This window comes from Rhinolophus hipposideros (assembly GCF_964194185.1).
Source record: "Rhinolophus hipposideros genome assembly, chromosome: 11".
Taxonomy (NCBI): Eukaryota; Metazoa; Chordata; class Mammalia; order Chiroptera; family Rhinolophidae; genus Rhinolophus; species Rhinolophus hipposideros.
The window spans coordinates 32,168,392-32,190,507 of NC_138057.1; the positions used below are offsets into that span (position 1 = coordinate 32,168,392).

Here is a 22,116-nt window from a genome sequence, read left to right on the forward strand (position 1 = left end):
CGTATCCTGTCCTTAGGAATTTACTCTTCACGAGAGTTTGCTTTTAGTTTCATACGTAAAGTGCTTACTTGAATCTTGTCAAATAGACAAATTGGAAATTCTGAAAAATATCCTCCAGATTCTTGAAGTAAAACTATTTCATAGGAATGCTTTTACTGGGATCCTTTGTGGCTATTTCCTTCTTTTGACAACATCTTTTTACAGCATTTATTATAGCATCTTTTCCTGTATTCTACGCTCTTTCTCTCTTTGTTCACTCCTATAAAGGAGCTTCTCTGTTTATGCAAAATAATGTGTTGAGACAGTGTATCCGGCAGGGTCCAGTCAGGAGACAAACCTCACCAGTAATTTGAAGAGGGACAATTTGATGTAAAGTATTGTTAGTCAAAGGTGTTAAGTACTGAAATGGATAAAAGAGGATTCTAAGGAACATGTAAATGGCAAATGCAAAGAGCAGTTGCTTCCTCTGGAGCTGAGGGGACTGTGCAAGGAAGGAACTAAGGATTCAGAAGAGGAATCTTCTCTTGCCCAAACAAGGTTGAGAACTAGACCTCATTGTGAAGTGTGTGTTTGCAGCTAACTGTGGTGGACAAATTCACTGGCGTGCTGGTCAACTAGAGCTGTTTCACACGAAGCCCCTGCTAGATTGCCAGCTAGCTACAGCTTTTGAAAGGAAGTCACCCGCCATGGTGCCAGTGGGGTACTGGAGAAACTCACTGGGAAGTAAGTACCACTGGGCCTCACACACACTGCTGCCGCCATGCAATAGAAGCAAGAAGAAAAGCACACACGAGCCAGAAGAGAAGCCCCTTCAGCCATTCTGCCTTGAGGTGGCCCTTCAGCTTCTGTTGAGAGTCTGATATTAACACCAGCTGTCAAAGGAGAAATGTTTACAGCACCCAGTTCTAGTATCACAAAGCAAAGCAAAGCAGGGCACATTTTAGAGTTGACAGTCAATAAGTTGATAACTGGCACAGATAGACTCTCTGAGGCTCAGATGAAAGAAGGCAGGAATAGTTTTAGTATTGTTGTGTATTATCTGGTCAGAAATCCATCAGCCTGGAATAGCAGGGAGAGAGCTGGAGCCATAGCATTGGTGACAAGGAGCTTCAGCTTTATGCTGATGAGCTTCTTTTTCGTTCTTGTTTGGCAGCCAAGGATGTGGCTGGGACAGTGTCCTTGTTGTGCAAATGGTGCAGGACAGAGTGGGAGTATGCACTCCAGAGGGTTTCCCAACCAGGGGCCTCCCTGCCTGCATACTTCTAGAAACCCTGCTGGGGTTCAGCAAGGTTCCCAACTGCCCCACCGTAAAGGGTGTTAATGAGCTTCTGCTGAAGCCTTTTCTATACCGTGCCAGAGCCTAGCATGCAAGGTCAGTCTTCCCTACGGACAAGTACCATTTGTTCTTTTATTAAAGAGAAATGCCTTGAAATTTCTGGTGTATGGATGTTACCCTTTTCAAATCTCTTAAAAAATTTCCCTGTTTGTTTGTTTGTTTGTTTGTTTGTTTTAATATTCTTTGGGTCATTTAAATGAGATTATGAAAGGAGGCAGGTGTGTGTGTGTATACATGTATACACCAGGAAGTCTCATATTTTTAAATGTGTCACAAATCTGTTTACTTATACTTATTTTAACTTTATATTTAAAAGTCTTCTTAAGTGTGTATATTTTATGCCCTAGCTAATTGAGTTTAGTGCTATGTGATGCCATCTCAGGGCTAAAAATATACTGCATGCTTTAACTGTTTAATTTTCATGAGTGTCACCTATACACACAGTGTAGCCAAACTCTAGCACCTTAAACAGACCTCTTCACCTGGAATATTCAGTGCTTGTCAGTTTGGTTAATTAGCATCACACTGATTTGTGGATTTAGAAATATTTGGGTTTTGCTACCTCATTTATTTCTGGCCTGTAGGAACTTTGTAAGGTTAATACAGAAGTTCTATTTTAGTTAGCCTGTTTACTAGTGGTAGAACATGACATTTGTGTTGGTTAACCCATTAAAGCAGAAGAGTTGGGAATTTGTATAAAACAAATACATTTGATATTAGATTTTATAATATGACAGAAACTTTCTCACTTTGGCTGTTGCATAGTATTGGTATGAAAAGATTCCAAAGTGTCAAATATGAAGGGCTTTATATGGCATGTAAAAATAAAACAAATAGTAGTACAGTTCTTAAAAAATAAGCCGTTCCACTTGCCCTTAACTTATCCTTATCTCAGTGTCCCTTGATGCTTCTTTTTCTTTCTGAGCTGTGTTGCTGGTCTAGCTGGACTCTGGAAAAATGACTTGAGTTAGGGAAAAATCGGAGAAGGGACTAAGAGGTGCTTCTTAGGAAGGGCTGGAAGCAAACACCACAGACTGGGGGAGGAGTAATTCTGGGAAAGAACAGAAATCCAGACCTACAGAAGAAGAAGTAAGCAGCTCTGCATTTTTGATGGGGAATGGGATTATTCATTGCCCTTTTGTAATTTCCAGAGTCAAACGTTTTTCCTTTTCTAAAAAATTAGGAACAGTGCCACTTTTAATCTTCAGGCATCTGTGCTCTGTTCCCAGACAATGGATAATGGTGTACCAGTCACATCTACAAATACTCACAAGCTCCCTGGGGGATTAGAACCCATTTGCACCAGAACACTGGGACCCAGTTAACATGACTACATGCTCTCTTGCTATTTTTTCCTTCTAAATTAGTCTTCAGTTTCACAGTTTGCAGTCCATATCCCTGTATGAGAAAGTGGAAGTTACATACTTTTCTCTCTGACACTGGTTAATTTTGTACATCTTACCTGAGCAGAGGGTTCGGAACTGAGTACTGGTAGGGAGGTAATGAGCTAAATGACCCACCAAAGGACCCACTCCTGGTCCAAGGTCTGCTTCTGAACCAGCCAACCTGCCCAGCCCTGCCTCATAGGACCATAAATGAGAATGTGGAGCTTGCATAACCCTTAACATAAATCCAATAGATATATTTTTTTGATCAAAAATGAGTAGTGCTGAAAATGAGAGTCAAGGAAAACCTTGAACTAATATATAATAACTTCTTTGTACTATCTCTTTGTTTTGCTGTGTAAATGCTTTAAATTTTTGATAGTAACATCCTTCAATCACTTTTATTATTTGTGCATTTTTATCTTATTAGAAGTCCTTCTTTATCCCAACGTTTTAAAAAATCTCAGGTGTTTTATTCTAATACTTTTATAATTTTTCTCCACACTTCTGTTTCTTTATTCCTTGTAGAATGTATTTCTATGTATATAGCACAAAGTACAAATCTAAGTTTTTTCTTCAGTAAATGTCAGTTTTTTGGGCATCATTAGATAAAGTCTATACTTTTGCTACTGAGATAATATGCTACCTTTAGCATAAACTATATTCTAATTTTTGCCTTATTCTATTACTTGGTTCTCTCTTCTATTTCACTGGTCTGTTTGACAGTTATTGAGGCTACATTTCAGAATTTGCAAAAAAAATGTTTTACAGCTTTAAAATGTATTTTGACATTTGGACATGTTTCCTTTCATTATTAGTCTTTTTCACATTTTTGTTGATTTTGCAGATTTCCTTTTTAATTTTAATGGGCCTCAGAATCAGCTTGATAAGCTTCATTAAAAAATCTTGTGATCTGATTAGAATTGCATTCAGTTCACAGGTAAAAATTGAATCTCACCATTCAGTTTGATATTTTCCCTGTTTGTTCATGTCTTACTTTATGTCCTACAGTAAAGTTTCATAATTTGTTTTCACCTATGTATTTCACTTTGATTATCGGTAAGCTTATTATTGGATATGAGATACACACACACACACACACTCTCTCTCTCTGTCTCTCTCTCTGTCTCTCTCTCTCTCTCTCTCTCAATATCTTTACCTTTTAATTGGTTGGCTATGTGTAAATAAGTTATTTTTTCTATGATGATCTTGTGTTTGATCAACCTGTTGAACTCTTATTTGCTTTAATATGTCTTTTGAATGGATTTTCCTAGATTTTCTAAATATTATTTTCTAATATTTATACCTTATTTGTTTTCTCATTAAATTGCCTTATTTAGGACCATTGATACATGGTTGAATTCTTAGTAGTCAGGTTGATAGCAAACATACTTGTCTTCTTCTGATTTTAGTTACTGTACTTCTAATACAACATCATTTTTAGAATTCCTTTTTTTTTAAATCATGAATTGAGGTTGAATCTTACCAAGAGACTTTTAAACTTCTATTGAGACAATCATCTGGTTGGATTTCTGATTCTGTTAAGGTACCAAATTGCATGAATAGATTTACAGATGTTTAATCATGGTTGATTCCTGTAGTAAACCATTTGTGGTGGTAGGATTTGGTTTTCAATAATATTATGCTTTCCTGCACCAACAGGCCAAATATATCCCCCCCTCCTTCCAGTATAATTTGTTGCATATCTTTAAAAGTTTCTTTCACATTCTCTGAGTTATCCATCCTATCATGTTTTGTAAGAGTTAGAATTTCACTAAGTGGGGAATAAAGGAGAATTATAAGTAACAAGTAAGAAAGGGCAAGTCTCATACATTTTGTTCCTGGGAATATTGTGAAATGTACAAATCGCATCCCTAGATGGACCTATGATGGTGTTGGCTCAGAAATGATTTTTCCTTTGCGTGTTGTTCTTTGCAGAAATGGAACTCAGTTTATTAATTATCAGTATGTTAAATTGGTGAGATAAGGAATCAAGTGATATAAATGAGTTTATTTATGACTAAGCCAAGTGCTTAGTTAAGAAAACAGCAATAAAGAATTTGTATCACTTCTGCACTCTGCTAACTGTAGGCGTGGCATTCTTACATATGCTATCTAAATTATTCTTCACAGCAGTGATAGGGGCAGGTAGAAGAGTTATCACCCAATTTTATAGGTATGATACTGAGGTTCAGAGAAGATAAGTGGCTTAACTGAGGCCACATGACAAATACGTGATATAAAGTTGATACTAGATCCCTAAGTCTTTATTCTAAGCCAGTATTATTCATCCCATCTCTGCCTTGGACGTTTTGTATGTGAAAAATAGGCCCTTTTTATGGCAGAAACCAGCAGAGCAGTAAAGAAAGTTTAGAACCTGTTTTTTTCCCTTCCACTTCTCTGCCACTCCCAACAGTAATTTTAGCCTGAGGAAATAAGCAAGAAATTCTCAAGGAACACCGTAGACAACATCATAAAGATTTTCATGTTGAACTGCCTTTACTTTCTCTACTAAATTCAAGTAGTCACTAAGCCACAGGGGCAATGTGTCATTTTAATATGACTCTGCATTTGTTGAGCTCCTTTGGGTCAAAGACTGCACAGTCCTATAGAGACAACTTCCACAACCTGGCTAGTGTGGGGAGGCAAGGAAATAATTCAATCTCTATATTGTGGTAATGAAATCATGTCAGAGAAAGGTGCTGTGACAGCTCAGAACCTTGGAGCAAATGAAGTGAAGGCTGGCAGTGCCGGGACTCCTGCAGCCCTCTCCACTTCCTGTGTCCTTTCGTGCCACTTGACTTGAAAGAATCTCACCTGTCCCAGGCAGAGGAAGCTGTCTCAGGACATCATGATCACTGATAAACCATGGGAGCAGAACAAATGTTCAGTGATAGTCCTTATTTCTCACTTGTGGCATTCTAGAATAATTCTTCACAGACTATACACAGTGTAAGCCTATGGAAAGACTAGCATGTTGCTTTTTCTAGAAACATTTCAGGATGTTGGCCTTCATGATGCTTTTGATAATTACAGTATTACTGTCATGCAAACATGAGACCTTAAAGAGAATTGTTGGCATGTCATTCTTACATTAAGCTATGCTAATATATGCTCTGTGTAGTTCAGTCTTTACAAATGTCCACCGAACCCATTCTGTAGTTATTTACATGAAGTTCCAAGTCTAGAATGGAAAGTCCTTTTTTTTTCTTCTTATGTTGCCATGTAATGATAGCAGATGAGCAGCAGCCATCATAAAGCAGACAAATAGAGAGTGGTATGCAAGTGTAGCTGAAACAGAAGATTGGGTATAAACTGTATCTGATGCCTACAAGAAGTAGTCCAAAAAGTAGGGACTAGGCAGGTTGGCTCTGAGTCTAGAAAATCCATAGGTAGGAGTGGGGTAGGGCATAAGAATGGTACCTGTGAGCAGGGTTGAGACTTGACTCCAAGGCAGAGGTTGGTTGATTTAGGGAGCAGAAAGGGAGTACTGTTTGAATGCCCCTTAATAAGCTGGGAGGGAGCACCCACAGGTGGAAGGGACCTAGCATTAGATCCAGTTGAGAGAGACCACCACCCAAGAAACATGTTGGCTGGAAGGAGATTCGGGAACCTAGTTTCTGACACTGGTTGCTAAATTGGAAAGTTGAATTGAAGACTGAACTGGGAGACTGAGTATATAGGCAGTTAGTCTTGGAGAACTGAGAACAAAGTGAAATGAGGTGTGAAAATTGCATTCAGTGAGAGAGGTTCAGGATAGGTTGGAATTTCCAAACTGGGAGCTTGGCCGAGACATCTTGTGGTAATATGTATGAGCTACAGGGGCTGGCGAATAGGCTCAAAGGAGTTGGCTAAGCTGGCCAGGGGCCTTAGTTTCCAGGAGGAAAGATGAATTTAGAATTCAATATGGCCTTAAAAGTAGGAGTAGGGTTCTGGTTCAAACGTAGAAAATTGCAAGGGACCTTCACACTTACTCTGACAAAGAGCATAAGCAATACAATTATAAATGTTTTCCAACCAGTGAGAAAGCCAAAGACACAAAAAATATAAATACAGTAAATTTCAGCAAGTGACAAGCCCTCTTAGGAAAGAAGAAACCCAGAGCTGCCTTCATCTCTGGAAAAGTGGTAGGAAGAGGAAGAATCCGTCTTTGGCAGGGGAAGATGAAACTAGCCCACCTTTTACCTAACTTTGAATGGCTGCGTGTTGGCTGGCATGATTGTTTAGAATGCCAAGGTTTCTCGGCCACAGAACAAGCTTGTACCATCCTCTCGATCTTTGCTGCGGGCCTTCACCAAGTGTGTTGATGTGGTACGCAGAAGGCTGAGATGAGGGCAGAAAAACTGATTAAGAGTTTTTCCTTAAGTCACGTGTAGCTTTTCCCCAATAGCAAGGCAGTGGCCTGGTGAAGGCTGGCAGGGGCCCAGGGCAGGAGAGCTGAGAGAAATCCTGTCATGATACGCCAGAGTGTTCTGTAGTCACCATCAAAGGATGAGGGCATAGAGAGCAGGGCAGAGAAAAATCTCCACACGTGCAGGAAGCCAGGAGCTCTTCATGGAAAATGAAAAGAATTTCTTAATGACCCAAAAAGATGCCTGCTGGACTTTAAAGCTCAGAGAGATATGCCCCAGTTTGGAAAACTGATGATTTGGCTGTAAAGCATAGAGAGATCTCTAGAATCTGTGAGTGCTCAGATCTCAAGTCCCACTAAAAGAGAATCCTGATCCTGTCCTTGAGATATTGAAGCCAGTGGTGAATTGAATCTAATTAAGGCTGTAGTAAATCCCTGACTCACATCTACTATGGATTAGATGATTCAGTGCCCCCTTTCTCCAACAGTGACCTTACAAAGATGGGGCGAGGCCTTTTTTTGTGGATAAGTACTATCTCAGTCTGTATTGTTCTTTCACACAAAATATTCAGCACAAAATAAGTGGTAAGGCATATAAAACAACCAGTGATTGTGACTCTTGCCTAACAGAGGAAACAATCAATAGAAATAGACATAATGATGGCCTATTTTGGAATTACTTAGTGTAATTAAATGATTATGCTAAGTATATTCAAACATCTACTGGAAAAAAAGATAGCATGCAGGAACAGATGTGGAATTTCAAAAGAGAGGTGGGAACTTTTTTTTTTTAAGTAGTTTGGAAAGTCAAGAAGATCAGTAGGGAAAAAAAGACACTTTAGAACAAGGATGAGATTCGTGACCCCAGATCAGTGTCTGCTCACTAGGATGCTTTTGTGCCCCGGCTGTGTATGTGAGGTTCAGAGTTGTTAGTTAATGGAAAAACAAAACCAAATGAAAAACAGAAACAAAGAAAAAAAAAGCTTACAGCCCGAGCTGGAGAAATCAGTGGTTCAAGAAGTTAGGCTCATGGGTTAAAAAAAAAAAAAGTCTGGATTCACTTCCTTTTCCTTTTCCCTGGGATAAGCCTTGAGCTCCACATAAATTTGTGATTCTGTACAATCCTCATATCAGGTGATAGTGTATGTCTTTGTTTTTTTTAGCTTTACTTGGATAAATCATTCAAAAGGATAGATGCACCAGAAAAAAATTCTGCATTCCAAAGTTCCACAACAGAGATAAACATCTATAGACATTTTTAGAATATTACATTTTCTTTACAGTTAAATTTTATGTTTTTACATGTAAAGGATATCAAAGTTCATAGCAACGGGCATGTGCTTTTTTCATAAGCCCATCATCAAGGCCTCTTTTCAGAAATTTTCTCAGTGAAGACCATTTATTCTTATGGAATTAACAGTATTGTCATGTCTTTGCCAAGAAGTGTCAAAGAGTCCTTTTGGTATCATTGAAAAAGTGGAGTAAACTTTTTTTTCAAGCTGCATTCTTCTGTTCCCTAGGAAGTCGGTTTGACCTTTTTTTCTGTTTTATTTCATTTTCGATTTTCTTTCATGTGAAGAGGAGTGAACTGGTTCACACAAAATGTGACTTTACATTGTGCCTTTCAGTCAAGGACAAATAATGAGTTTGAAGCATACTCCAAATACCTGCTGAACTTAACGCCTTTTCCAGGAACAAAAAAAGTGCTTCTCTGTGTTTATCTGTGATTAACCATTATAAAATTGTCCTTTGTCACCAATTACTGTGCATCCTGTTCAGCTCTTAGAATAAAAGCTTTATGACATCTTTATTAGATACTTTTCTTGGGGATGGACCCAACCAGAGAAAATTCAGTTTGATATTGGGCAGGACCAATTGCATAATTTGTAGGGCCCAGTAAAAAACGAAAATGTGGGGCTCCTTGTTAAAAAATGATTAAGAATTTTAAGGTGGTGACAGAAGATCTTTAAACCAAGTGTGGGGTCCTTCTAAGGGTTGGGCTCTGTGCAGCTACACAGCTTGCATGCCCATAAGCTAGCCCTGGTATATACAGGATTTAAGCCTCTGGTTTGTTAAGACATTACTGATCTTTCATGGAGCTGTCCACCCAGGTATTTTGGTATCATGGTCTTAAATGAGATGAAATTTAGGAGCCTAGTTATTATGGGGGATGCATGGCCAGAATGTAAAGCTCAACAGTTCTAGGGAGCACTGTTCACATCCTTAGTCATCACAGAGTTAGATGATTGTGGCATTTTTTCCTGGCACATGGCACAAGAAGTGTCTTGAGGAAGAAGAGCGACTTTTTCTAATACCCAAAAATGCTATTTGGGCAAGTAGTAGCTGCTCTTGCCAACTCCCTTTTCCCTAACCATTAATATTTTCTCTGTCCCTTATAGATCTAATCCTTTCTTGTGACTGTAAGTGCCCACTTGACTTCATAGCTTGTGTCTAGGTCTGTGTCTCTTTCTCCTTTCTCTCTTCTCTCTCCCTTTGTTTTTCTTTTGTTTTTTCTGTCTTCTCTTTCCAGCCTTTACTTTGCCCCCAAAGCCTGACTCCATAGATAGTCTCCTGAGAAACTGGCATTTGAATCTTAGGTTGAATTTCATTCAGTTTATTCCCTATTCCAGAGGTTATTCCATTTCAAATTTTCAGTCCTAAACAGGAAAAGGGAGATTTTATCAACTGAAAGGAAACCCTGTGAGCAGATAGAACCTATCTCAGCCACCATTAAAACTAGTAGCTCAAAACGGAGTCCTGTATGTGAAGCTGCATCCACAGGGAGTTTATAGTATGACAGTGAGATAGGAATAAAATCTCCAAGAAGAGAGTCTGATTTCCAAGCCTTTAAGTTTGGTCTGCAAATACAGGTTCTCCGAGCTGGTTCTACTTTGTAGGACCCTGTGCTATGAGAATTGCTATTGTGAACGGTATTGCTAACCATTTCAATGTTCTAGGTTGCTCTAGTGAGCCTGTCTACCATAATAGGGTCCAAGGAATCAGGGCCAAACCTGAAACCTGATGGTAACAGTGACAGGAATAAACGTAGCTGACGTATGAAACTAAGCTGGACATAGTGTTAATTGCACACAATCACCCTATTAACCCTTCCCAAGTATCATCATCATCTTGACGAAGAGGGAAGGAGGGTTGCGTTTGCCTGTTTGCCCTTTCCAGGACATAAACTTTCTTTCCTTGGTGCTGTACTTGGTGTTCATTTGAACCCGATGTTACCTGCAAAAGAAATGTTTTCAGGAAGGAAGAGGTGTCCTGTTATGAAAGCCTGACCATCCGTAAGGCTCCTTTACACCCCCCAACAAACAGTGTTAAGCAATTGCAAGCTTGCTGTCGTTTAAAACCTCAGTGCTTGAAAATGAGCCGGCTTAATGTTGATTCATAGAAAATGAAAACCTGTACACGTTCTGCCTCACACCTGATCACCGAGGCCTGTCTGTGAAAACGACTGCATCACTATTCCTTCCTTGTTTCTTTAGCAGGCCTCTAAACATGCCACAGAGCAACATTTTTGCTTAATTTCAGGTTGAACCTTTGTGGGAAGGTCCTGCAAGCTTTCTTGTAAGGTTTAACAGCACATCTCATACTTAGATATTTTAAACTTTCTCGTATCTCAAAATTATAATCCCCTGAGCGGTAGCTACTCTGTCTTGCTTATCTGGGAACCCCCATTGCCTGGCCCTGATTTTGGCATTTGAAGGAGCTCAGTACAGGAGCTTGTGGCGATGCTGAGAGACATACAAAAATAGGATCAGGAACAGGGACGCAGAAGCACCCTTGATTTCGTTTTACCTGGAATTCAGAGTAATCTCAGGCCAGATTTTGCTTAGTCAAGCTCGACATCTGTAGCTGCATTTCTCAGAATAGCCCAGGAAAGAGAAAACAGAGGCTCTGCCAAGTCTATTGATGTTAAGGATGACAACTCCATATGCCAGGAAGCAGGAAGCCCCATTTACACTGTTCATTCTTGGTCCAGGACATAGAATTAATGGAAGGGAGAAAGATGGAGCATATCTGTCATCACCTTTTTTTTCCTGCCCTTCCCCACCAGACCAGAAAGAGAGGAAAATAGCATTTAAAAAAATCAAGGTACCATCATAATGACTTTGAAAAAGCCCTAAGTAGCAATGTTAAGCTGACCTTCATTAAGTTCCAGTAAGGTTAACTAGTAGCTCTTGTGGGAAAAGCCTGGAGAGCCCACTATTTGAACTAATATCTTCATTTTAAAATAAGGGAATTTTCTAAGCACAAGTGAGCCAAGGAGTAACATGTTGAAAACTGCTGGGTTTTCAGATGACTTGTTGAATAAAAAACACGTACACACACACCCTATACACGAAACAAAATTTTTAAAAATTTACTCTGGTTTCAAAATGTCCTAATTTAGTTACCCATAATGTGCTTTTTCTTTCTTTCTTTTTTCTTTTTTTAAGCCAAGAAACAGAACGGGTACTGTATTTCCCCGAAAATAAGACTTAGCTGGACAATCAGCTCTAATGTGTCTTTTGGAGCAAAAATTAATTTAAGAGTGGGTTTTATATTATATATATTATATCATATTATACCTGGTCTTATAGTAAAATAAGAGAGGGTATTATGTTATGTTATATTATGCCCAGTCTTATAGTAAAATAAGAGTGGGATGTTGTGTTGTGTTGTGTTATGTTGTGATGTGTTGTGTTGTGTTGTGATGTGTTGTGATGTTATGTTATATTATAAAGACCTGGTCTTCGAGTAAAATAAGACCAGGTCTTTTATTAATTTTTGCTTGTCCGGTTAGGTCTTATTTTCAGGGAAACACTGTATGTAGAAGAAATGACTAAATAAGTCAAGGTCCAGAAACAATGATTATCAGGTCTTCAAACTCTGAATTGCCGTGGAAGCAGCTTGGTCACGGATGTGACCGGTGACCTGATTCCCCCCAAGCCCCTGATCAAGCCTGTGTTTGCCTCCTTCTCCCATAGATGACCATTTCTGCACCCGTAAACCCACAGGCCCTGACTGTTGAATTCACTCTAGATCACATCCTCCTGTGACTCTAACCAAGGTGTTTATTGCCAACCCTTAAATTCAGGTGGTTCCTTAGAGCATGAGAAAAATATGTTTATTTGTTCTGTGCCTTTGAAAGCTAGTTAATGTGGAGCTCCTGTGGAGTTGTGGGAACATCTATTCAGAAAACCACAGGCACTGGTCTGTTCTGAAATCGAGCAGTGACCGTGAAAGGCAAGGTCTCTGCTCTCGCTGGCGCTGGTGTTTTGCTGGCCTGTGAGCTCTGTGACTTTGAGGAAGCAGTTGACCCTCTCTGAGCCATAGTTTCTTCATCTCTTAAAAGAGTTAGCGCTTTGGAAGACTCTGAGCTCAGTTCAAGCACTTTCTCTTTGTTCCTCTTGCTCTCTCATTCAAACAGCAAGAATCTGATCATTGTGCAAAAGACCCAAGTGTGGGTAAGAACGCGTACACTTTGAAGGATCCTGTAAAGTAACTTGACTTTTTGCTTTGACCTTAAAGTAAGTACTCAGAGGCTTCTATTTGATAAACAGAACAGAACAAAACAAAGTCAAAGCCTGAAGCAAACTTACCTTAAGGACCTTTAGTAAGCTCTTTTGTCTTTACCTCAGGAACAAACACAACCAGCTGCAGTGTTGACAGTCTGCCTGGGCCATCAAGACAGGCAGAGCCTTAAATGCGCAATTGAAATCTAAGCAGTTCATAGCTGGTCAATGATGTCATTAATCGGGCGGCCTTTGGGGCCATATTCCTTTCTCTTCTTTGGGCTTTCGAGCCAGAATTGTTTTTTCTTTATGAAGAAAGAAAATGAGTAGGTGCTGAGTCTGGCTCTTCCTCTGTCTTGTAGGAATTCTTTTTAGCCTTGAGCACTATTCACATATGCCTCCACTAAAGAAATGCCTACTTTGTGCCTGGTACTGGCTTACACACCGGGGATATGGTGGTGAACAAGACTGAACGAGTCCTGCTTTCATAAAGCTTACATTCTAGAAAGGAGGGGTAGGCAATTCACAAGGAAATGAATAAATAAATAATTGCAGAGAATCTGGAAGCGCTGTGAAAGAGAATGAAACAGGATGACAGCCTAGAAAACCTGTGTGGGGCAGAGGGATAGCTGTTTTAGTTTGGGTGACTAAACTTCTGTCTGCGGAGATGCCCAGTGGGTTGAACCTGGACAATAGGGAGAAGCCAGCCATTATGGTTTGTTACTGCATTGGCCGCTCGTGTTATTTAATAATAGTTATAAAAGTGAACGTGACTGTAAAATGGGGTAGCCCTTAAGAAACACAGCTTAGTGGTTCCATAATAAATTAAATTGAGAATTACCATGTGACCAGCAATTCTACTTCTAGGTCAATTTCCAAAAGAACTGAAAACAGACATTCAAACAAAACTTGTGCATGAGTGTTCGTTGTAGTGCTACTCACAAAAAAACCAAAAGGTGGAAAAACCCCAAATGTCTATCGTTGGATGAATAGATAACGAAAATGTGTTATAGCCATACAATGGCATATAATTCAGTCATAAAAAGCGGTGAAGTATTGATAGATACTACAATATAGATGAACCTTGAGAACATTATGCGAAGTGAAAGAAGCCAGTCACAAAAGGCCACATGTTCCATGATTCAACTTATATGACGTGGCCAGAATAGGAAAATCCACAGAGACAGATAGTAGGTTAGTGGTTGATTAGGGGTTGCAGGCAGGAAGTAGGGAAAGGGGAGTGATTGCTAATGGTTATGGGGTTTCCTTTCAGGGTAATGAAAATATTCTGGAACTAGATAGTGGTAATGGTTACATAACACTGTGAATGTACTTAATCCCAATGAATTTTACACTTTAGAATGGTTAAAATGGTATGTGTATTTTACCACAACTTAAAAAATTAAACCCAAGAGTGATATTTGACACCAGTCCATACCGAGAGACATTTATACACTTGGAAAATATCCTGAAAAGTAATTGTAGATGGTCTGGCTTAGCCTGTATTTCAGGGAGGAAAACTTTTATTTGGTATTTATTTAGGCCCACACCCTCTGAAAGGGGGCTTTCAGGGACTTATCAAAAGAGAACTGAGCCCAAATACAGCCGTGTAAATATGCAGGTGTGCACATCTCGCCAATGAATCCATTGTTTAAAGCCCTAAACTATTGACAAGTGAACAGGATGTATTTTACACCTAGGCCTATCCCTGGTGCAGTCTAATCTCGAATTGTTTTTTATATGTGAGGAACATTCTCACCTGCGAGTTTGTTGACTGTCCCTGAGGTTTTAGTGAAAAGAGAAGGCTCTGGGGATGAGGAGTGGGTGTGTGTGATATTCCTTATCAAGAGCACTGACCTTGGAATTAAAGCAGGTGGAGAGGGTTTGGACAGGTCTCCCAAGACTAAGTTGAAGAAGTGGCTATAGGTAGAAATAACACAAGGGAAAGGCAAGAACACGGACTTGACATGTAGAAGGCCTGTTTTCAGTCTTGGCCTTGTCTGCGCCTAACCTGCCTTGTACCCCTAGGATGTCATTTCAATTCACATATATGTATTACCTATAAAAATTAGTACCTTCTGCAAGCCTAGCGTCTGAAGTAAATATAAACAGGAGGAAATAAAAACTTTGATCTATTTTAAACTTTTAGCCATAGCGGTAGTCCCTTATTTCTTTGTTATTTGATATGTCATCCATCTGACATTTCTTACAATAGTAGAAATGGGTGAAAATTCAGTAGCCCAAGAAAAGGTATTGATAACATCTGTAGAGTTTTCCAACCTCTAGTAAGAATGACTGCTATGTTCTTTTTAAAAAATTATTTCTCAAGGAATATTCATTTAATATCTCAAGTCATGACAACCCTACTCTTTCTTTGAGTGACGAATAAAATACTAGCTAGGCTCTTTTTTTTTTCCCCTACCAATTCCTCTGATCTACATAGTTATTAGGAGGTGGAGGTATGTTTAGATATATTTTTGAAGAGGTGGATTTTGATACATTTAAGCTTAGGTATACAGCACTCCACCAGATTGTGGCTTAGAAAATGTTGGGCCTCTCACAATTTCCATCAGTCCAGAATGTTCCATATTGGTTCTGTCTACCAAATGACTTGTCAGTGGTAGCCTCCCACCCGCACCCCTACCACATATACTTTTCCTTTTACTCCGTCTACTTTTCCCACCACATTCAATGTTAGAAATAAGCAATGCTATCTCCTGGTTAAGCCATATTAGAATTCCCTCAGAAACACAAGAGAGAAAAGAAGCCCAGTCTGTTCTGTTTGTTTGAGGCCCATTGTCTGCTGTCATTTTTGACCCAGTTTCTTTTGAGACGAGGAGTAGAGGGAAAATTTAGGCCTCAAGGAGATTATCGATGGACGCTTTCAGGAAATCCTCTGTAACGTGTGCCCGAGTGGTAATTATTGCCTAAGATCTTGTATTCACCAGGCAGAGTTATTTGTTCTCAAACAGGAGGAAAAATAAATCACTGTAGTTTATTGTGAAACTTTTAGCTTCCCCCAACTCTAAGGACCCTGACGCAGGTTTAGAGTTTCACATGCAGGTGTGAAGGCTTACTCTCTTTATCCCCTCTTGCATGGCGGCCTACCGTGTTTCCCTGAAAATAAGACCTAGCCGTTCAATCAACTCTAATGCATCTTTTGGAGCAAAAATTAATATAAGACCCGGTCTATTCTATTCTATTCTATTCTATTCTATTCTATTCTATTATACCTGGTCTTATAGTAAAATAAGACCAGATCTTACTATGTTAATTTTTGCTCCAAAAGATACATTAGAGCTGATTGTTCAGCTAGGTCTTATTTTCGGGGAAACACGGTATCTCTGATTACGGGCGTTAGACCTAGCCAGGCTGATAAAAGTGATGCCCGTGACTTTCAGTGGACTCTAGAATTTGAAGATTGAAAAAGTCAGCACCAAAAGATTGGAATCCTGCAAGAAAGGTATAAAAACAATAAAGATTCCTAACCCACATATCTTCTTCTGTATGGAGATACATGCTCCGTGATCTTAATTCATTCCTCAGAGGATTCTTATGCAGAGGGCTTCTTCCTCTGTGTGCATACATGTGGAACTAGGGAGATGTGTATGATGGAGAATGAGAAAGAATCAGAATATTAATTGCTCGGCACAGGACACTCCTGCTAGCATCCATGGGCCGTGGGCATTGGTGAGAGTCACAGTCTTTAATAGCCGGCCTGACCAATCAGAATGGATGTCAGCTACATGGCTGAAGAAGGGTCTTGGACAGCCCATTTAGGGCCACGCTTTCATCCTTTAGCAATAATGTTTTTGGGGAGGTGGTGGGAGGAGTTTTGCAGGTGGAGCCCAAGTGGTCAGGCTATAGTGGTTGTGGTTATTTACCAAACTAGTATGGATGCATTTGAACCTCAACAACCAGTACATGAGCTGCAGCTCTGAGAACCTTTCTGTATCCTAGACTTCTGAAGCAGTTCCTATCAAGATGTAGCCTACTGGTATCTAAGGCAGCTGATAGTTGTTGTTAGATGTTTGTTTATTGGTAGGTATGCTTGTGTCACAATTGGCTCATACATGCTTGATGTTCATCTGAACTGCTACCTGGTTAGAACCCAGCCATTTGTCCTCAGTAAGCTCTACGCCTATGACATTCAATGTGGGTAGAGGTCTGCTGACTACATCAGGAACCCAAAGCTATTTTGAGTCCTGGCCTGCTCTGAACGGGTCTTACCACTTGTTGGTGACTGTTATAAAGTGAAAGAATGCCGTAAAGTCACTGGCGCCCCAGAGGTTTTTTTTTTTTAGGAGGACTTTATTGCCTATTTTCAAAACAGGGCTAAAATTTTGGAAGTAACAAAAAACGTACTGGTAAGATGTTTGTGTAGGGGTTCTAAGCAGTGTACAGGCTAGGCCTGATGGCCTGATGGGTGGCTGAAAGGACCACATCTGAGAGGGGTGAGTATTATTGAGAGAGTTTTGCAACTGGGATGTTGGATTGCCACAGAGAGGACTGCATTGCTGAAAGAGACGCTGCCACATTTCGATTCTGGTCTGAAATGGTACTTTCATGTGCTCCTTGAGGAGATGCTTCTCTCTTCATTAGGTCATTGCCTTTAGAGTGATTTAATGTGATTTAAAAGTAAGCACACAGTTGAATACCATAATGTAGTTAAGCAAGCTGTTGCTGACTGTGCAAGGTAACTTTTTTTTCTATTTATGAGAGTGGCTTATATTATAGTATGCACATACTGAGCCATGGTGTGACTATGTGATAGCCCACGATATTATCAGCATTTAAGGTGGACTGTTTAAATAGATCCACAGGGAAATAAGTTTTCAGCAGGATTCCTTACTGTGCATGAACCATCTCACGCCTTGATTAATATCTTCTCATCTTCTGCTAAATATTCTTCTTTTGATCCTCACGAACGTCATTCGGAATTAAAAAATACTGTTTACTTTCTATGGTTCAGCTTAAACGTTGCATGATATTTAATTCTAACATGCCCTTATGATAGAGTTTGCTAAAAGGTCAGAGTGGGTTTTGGTGCTTTAGTGTTACCTCTCACTGAACCCCTCTTTTTCATGGTTTTGGCTGCATTGAGTATGGACACACAGAACCATAGTAAATAGGACAAAGTATCAGTGTTATTTAGGGTTCCCTGATCGTGCGTTAGATTGGAGAAAACATTGTATTTTCCTGTGCTGCTGCTTAAGCCAGGTATCCCCTGTCCTTTACTTATGTAGTTGCTTATTTGGACCCACTAGATAATGTTATGTCCTGTAGACTTAGCCCATCTCTCATGCCTGCCAAACCTCTCTGGCTCCATACTGTGCCATTTGATGTATCAGCTACTTTTCTCAGCACCGTGATCTCTAAATATTTGATGGGGAGACCCTCACTATTACTATCTTCATTCAAGTTCACGTGAAAGTATTGTGCTGCACAGGCTAAGGATAGAGTTCTGAAGCAAGCCGCTAGAAACCTCTCTTGAGGTGGACATCAACTTTAAGCACGTTTTATATTTTAAATTGTGTATCCCTTACCCCCCTGATTATAAGAATATCGGTAAATACATTGTAAAATGCATTGTTGAAGTCCGTATTTCGGTATAGTCAAAAGGAAAAGTGAGCTTAGGCAGATATGGCCAATGCTGAGTAAAATTTTGCTGCCGCCTGGTGATTGCAGTGTCTCTTGTTTTTTGTGTTTTTTTTTTTTTTTCTGGCTTCTCATGAACAATCCAGTTTTGATTTTTCCCAAGATCTCCCAAGGGGACCTCTATACAATTTTTTGAATCCACCTTCTCTTTCAATTTGAAACATGAATGACATTTACCAGTCCCCCAGCTTTTGGCACATCTTCCACTTTCCACTATTACTCAAAGATTTCTGACGGTGCTGGAGCATTACTGATCTCTACTGCAAGGACTCATAATATCTAGGCTGTGATTCCGAGGCTGTGTTTAATTTCACCTTAAGCCTGTTGTCTGATTTTTTCCAGACCTTGGCTGTTGGGACCAGAACTTCTTTCCCAAGTTGTTGCATGGCATGTACAAAAGAAAAAATATATATATAGCAAAAAATGTCCAGAACACTTCATCTACGTGTAGCTTTATAGTTATGATAAATGCAAAAGGCCCAGTGTGAGCTTTGGTTTCTTTCATTGGCGAGTGGGCTTTTTCAAGTAATAGAGCTTGTTATAAGGATACAGGTGGCACGAAGAGCAAAAATGGCTCCTTGGAAACAGAAGATTGAATCAAGAAATGTCCAGGACTTGGAATTGGAAAAATCGATGACAACTTTAGGGATTGGGCCATCTGGCTACTGCTGTACCAGGAGTAGTTCGATGACTCCCATACCCTAGCCCAAAGCCAAGAAAAGTCTCAACTTTTTTCTTATTTACCCCCTGGCCCCTGGAGCTGATCTCAGGCTTAATTTATTTATTTTTTTCCTCAATTCATTTCTTTGCCTTGTCTTCTACTCTTGCACTACCAAACAGTTTACTGACTCATTTGTTTCTCTACCTCAGAATTTACATTTACCCATATTTTGGGCTCAGTGAAAACTTTGCCTCACCTGTGGTAGCTGGTGGATTATTTCTTACCCATTCTTTTGTCCACGGGAACCTTTAAAATGGTGTCTGGAATAATTTAGGAATGGATCTGCCCAAAGCGTTTGAGAAATTAAATAATCCATATTTGTCCTAGTAGAACCGGATAACCCTGAGGTTTTGGCTTTTCTTTTCAAACAGATATTAGAAAACTTGCTCATGTCACTAACTCTTTGACAGTGGTTTGAGCAATCACAGTGTCTGTCAGGCCCACAGTCTCTTACTGAGGAAAACTGCTCACCTTCTGCCATGTTCTCCTCCTCCTGACCCTGGCTCAAACACGGCTGGGTGGGAGACGTACACCTGACCCAAAGACAGCCAGCGCATGAGCTGGCCAGCAAATAGCTCTTTCCACACAAGGATGAGATGAGCCAATCAATTCCTTCTCTCTGAAGGATCTTAACTGAAAAATGGAAAAGGACCTGGCAAACAGGAGCAGAAGGTGCAAATCCAGAGAGAAAGCATAAGAGACCAGAGAGAGACTAGATGCTGTTTTCTGAAGGGAAAGAGGCAATGATTATTTAGTGTCTCCCAGTCTTGGTGCAGGTCCATATAATTATTACACAAAACAGTGATGCTTATTTTATAGAACTTGGCTCTAGGGGATGGAGAGTGGGAGGATTTTGCAGATAGAGTTAGGAGCCACACAGTGTTTCAAAGACTTTATTCTGTGGTAGGAGCTCCATTCTCCTCTTGAGTAGATGCTTCCCTCACCTCCCTTTTGCCAGGCATCTCCAGGAGGTCTCCCAACTTCTCTGGGGTACTGAAGGGTATCTGCCACTTTCCTCTTCTGTTTTGGCCTCTATTGCTGAAGTCTGCCCCCTTTGCTTCTTGGTCTTTACCTGTGCTCTGGACAGTGCCCAGTGTGTTGCCTTCCAATGTTGGTGACACCAGCTGGCTGTGGGTGCTGGCCAGTGCACGAGGTGCCAGGCTGTGTTGCTTCTGCAGCCTCTATGACTGGGAGCCCCGTCAGAGAGGACCGGACCTGAACACTAGTTAAAATGGTGAAGGTAGACTTTATTCAGTAACTATTGCAATAGAGGCAAAGAGATGCCAGTATAAAACTGGGCTCAATTCCAAATACAATGACACGTGGGAATTCATAGCCAAGGACCAGGTTGAGGGAGTGAGTGGATGGAAAATTACCAAGAGGAGACATCAAGGGTGGGGGGAATCCTTACTAAAAATACTTAGCAGGAGTCTTGCTACAACTGGACTAGACAGCCAAAGGCAGCGCCCCAAGATGAGACCTGGTTGACAAGAGGGCTCAGAGGAGCCTTGTCAAGTTTGGTCCAGGAGAGTCTGTCAGGCCCCAAAGTACCAAATTTGTGTTGTGTTTCTGGGATCACAGGTGAAGCTGCATCTTGTTCTTGACTTAAATGAGATTCTCTTCTCCCTTTTGTAACATGGTTTATATTTTCCTAAAGTAAGGTACTGTATCAGTTCGCAATAGCTCATACACGGCAGGAAAACAGGTCTTTACACGCATTTCTTCAGACTTCATTCAGAAGCCTATGATTGCAAGGACTTGGCAGGGTGAAAAGGTTTGTCTGGGAGCAATCTGAGTAACAGACAAAATACTGTATTCTAAACACCCCCTTCCTAGCCCGCTAGTAACTGAGGCATCGTTTGGGACCATACCCGTGGGCCTGATTGCCTCTTCCCTTAGGTTCTTAACGTGATAGCCCCTCCCCAGCCCTACCTGCAAAATGACCCTGGTGGCGCCTCAGCCTGTTACTCACCTCACACCAGCCACACCAGAATAACACCTGGAGTCCAAGGAAGGCTCAAGCCAGAACGGATCCCCACCATCTCCTCACCCTCCTTAGTACTTGGAAAAGAAGAAAATACACCAAAAACTCAAATGTGCCTAACCCAGACCCTTGCCTCAAAACAAAACAAAAGAAAACAGAAAACTACATGTCTTTCTCAACACTGCAGTGCATACTTGAAAAAACAAAACAAAACACAATTAATTCTGACAGAACCACCTCAGGCTCCTTTCCAAAGGAGTGAAGTTTTACTGAAAGTGATTAGAAAGAAAGGCACAAATGGGTGTTTAAAAGAATTAAAATGCAGGATTTAAACTGGGACGTTAGTGGGGCTGTGGGGAGAGATGGGGGTTGGAGGACCGTAAGTGCAAAGAGAACGACAGCTGAGAGTATTGTGGCTCTGAAATTGGGGGAGAAAAACCATGTTTGGTTCTCAGGAGAAGAATAGCCATTTCTTTTGATATTTCCAAAATTGCCACTCTCGGGGTTTGCACTGCTTTTTCACCGCACCTTTGTTCTTTTCCAGAAAGTACTAATGATTTGGCATCCTGGCACATAGCTGCATTTTTCTTCTGAATATGTGTACTTTCAAGTCTTTACTCAAACTCAACAATCTAATTTCTTTTAGAAAAGCATTTTTCAGAAATGCGATTAATTCAAGAAAGCTCTTGCTGCTTTTATTGTCACAAAATCATATATTGTTTTTCACAGAATACTGCCATTTGTTTGTATTTCCCCATGGTTTTTGTTTTGGGGCGTTTTGTTCTGTTCTAGTGTCAGCTGAAGTGATTTTGAGTGTTTGCCGCATGATGTTAATTAACCAAATGTTTCAACCTGAAACACCTGGGCTGACATAAATTGCTCTGAATCAGAGTGGAAATCTTTGGAACAGTGAATGAAAATTTGGGGTGAAACAGACAGTAGATGGTGAGAGATTTTATGCTCCACTCAATTTTTTAGGAAAAATAAAAACAGACGAGTAAGTGTGTGTCGGCTCTTTAGCAGTTTATTCTCAGCAGGAGGTATGTCTTACTACTCCTGGGCTAGCCAGCAGCCAGTTCCCAGCATTTGTCTGAATGCAGATCACTTAGGTTTAGTGTATCTTGGACCCTGTTCCTGTTCTCTATTCTGCCTACCCTTGGACTTGATCATTTTT

At 40.3% G+C, this 22,116-nt stretch overlaps 1 protein-coding gene across 4 annotated transcripts in view; it reads left to right on the plus strand.

Annotated features, from left to right (window-relative positions):
* Positions 1-22,116, plus strand: part of GLIS3 (GLIS family zinc finger 3) — a 422,399-nt gene that overhangs the window by 196,143 nt on the left and 204,140 nt on the right. The window lies entirely within an intron of this gene.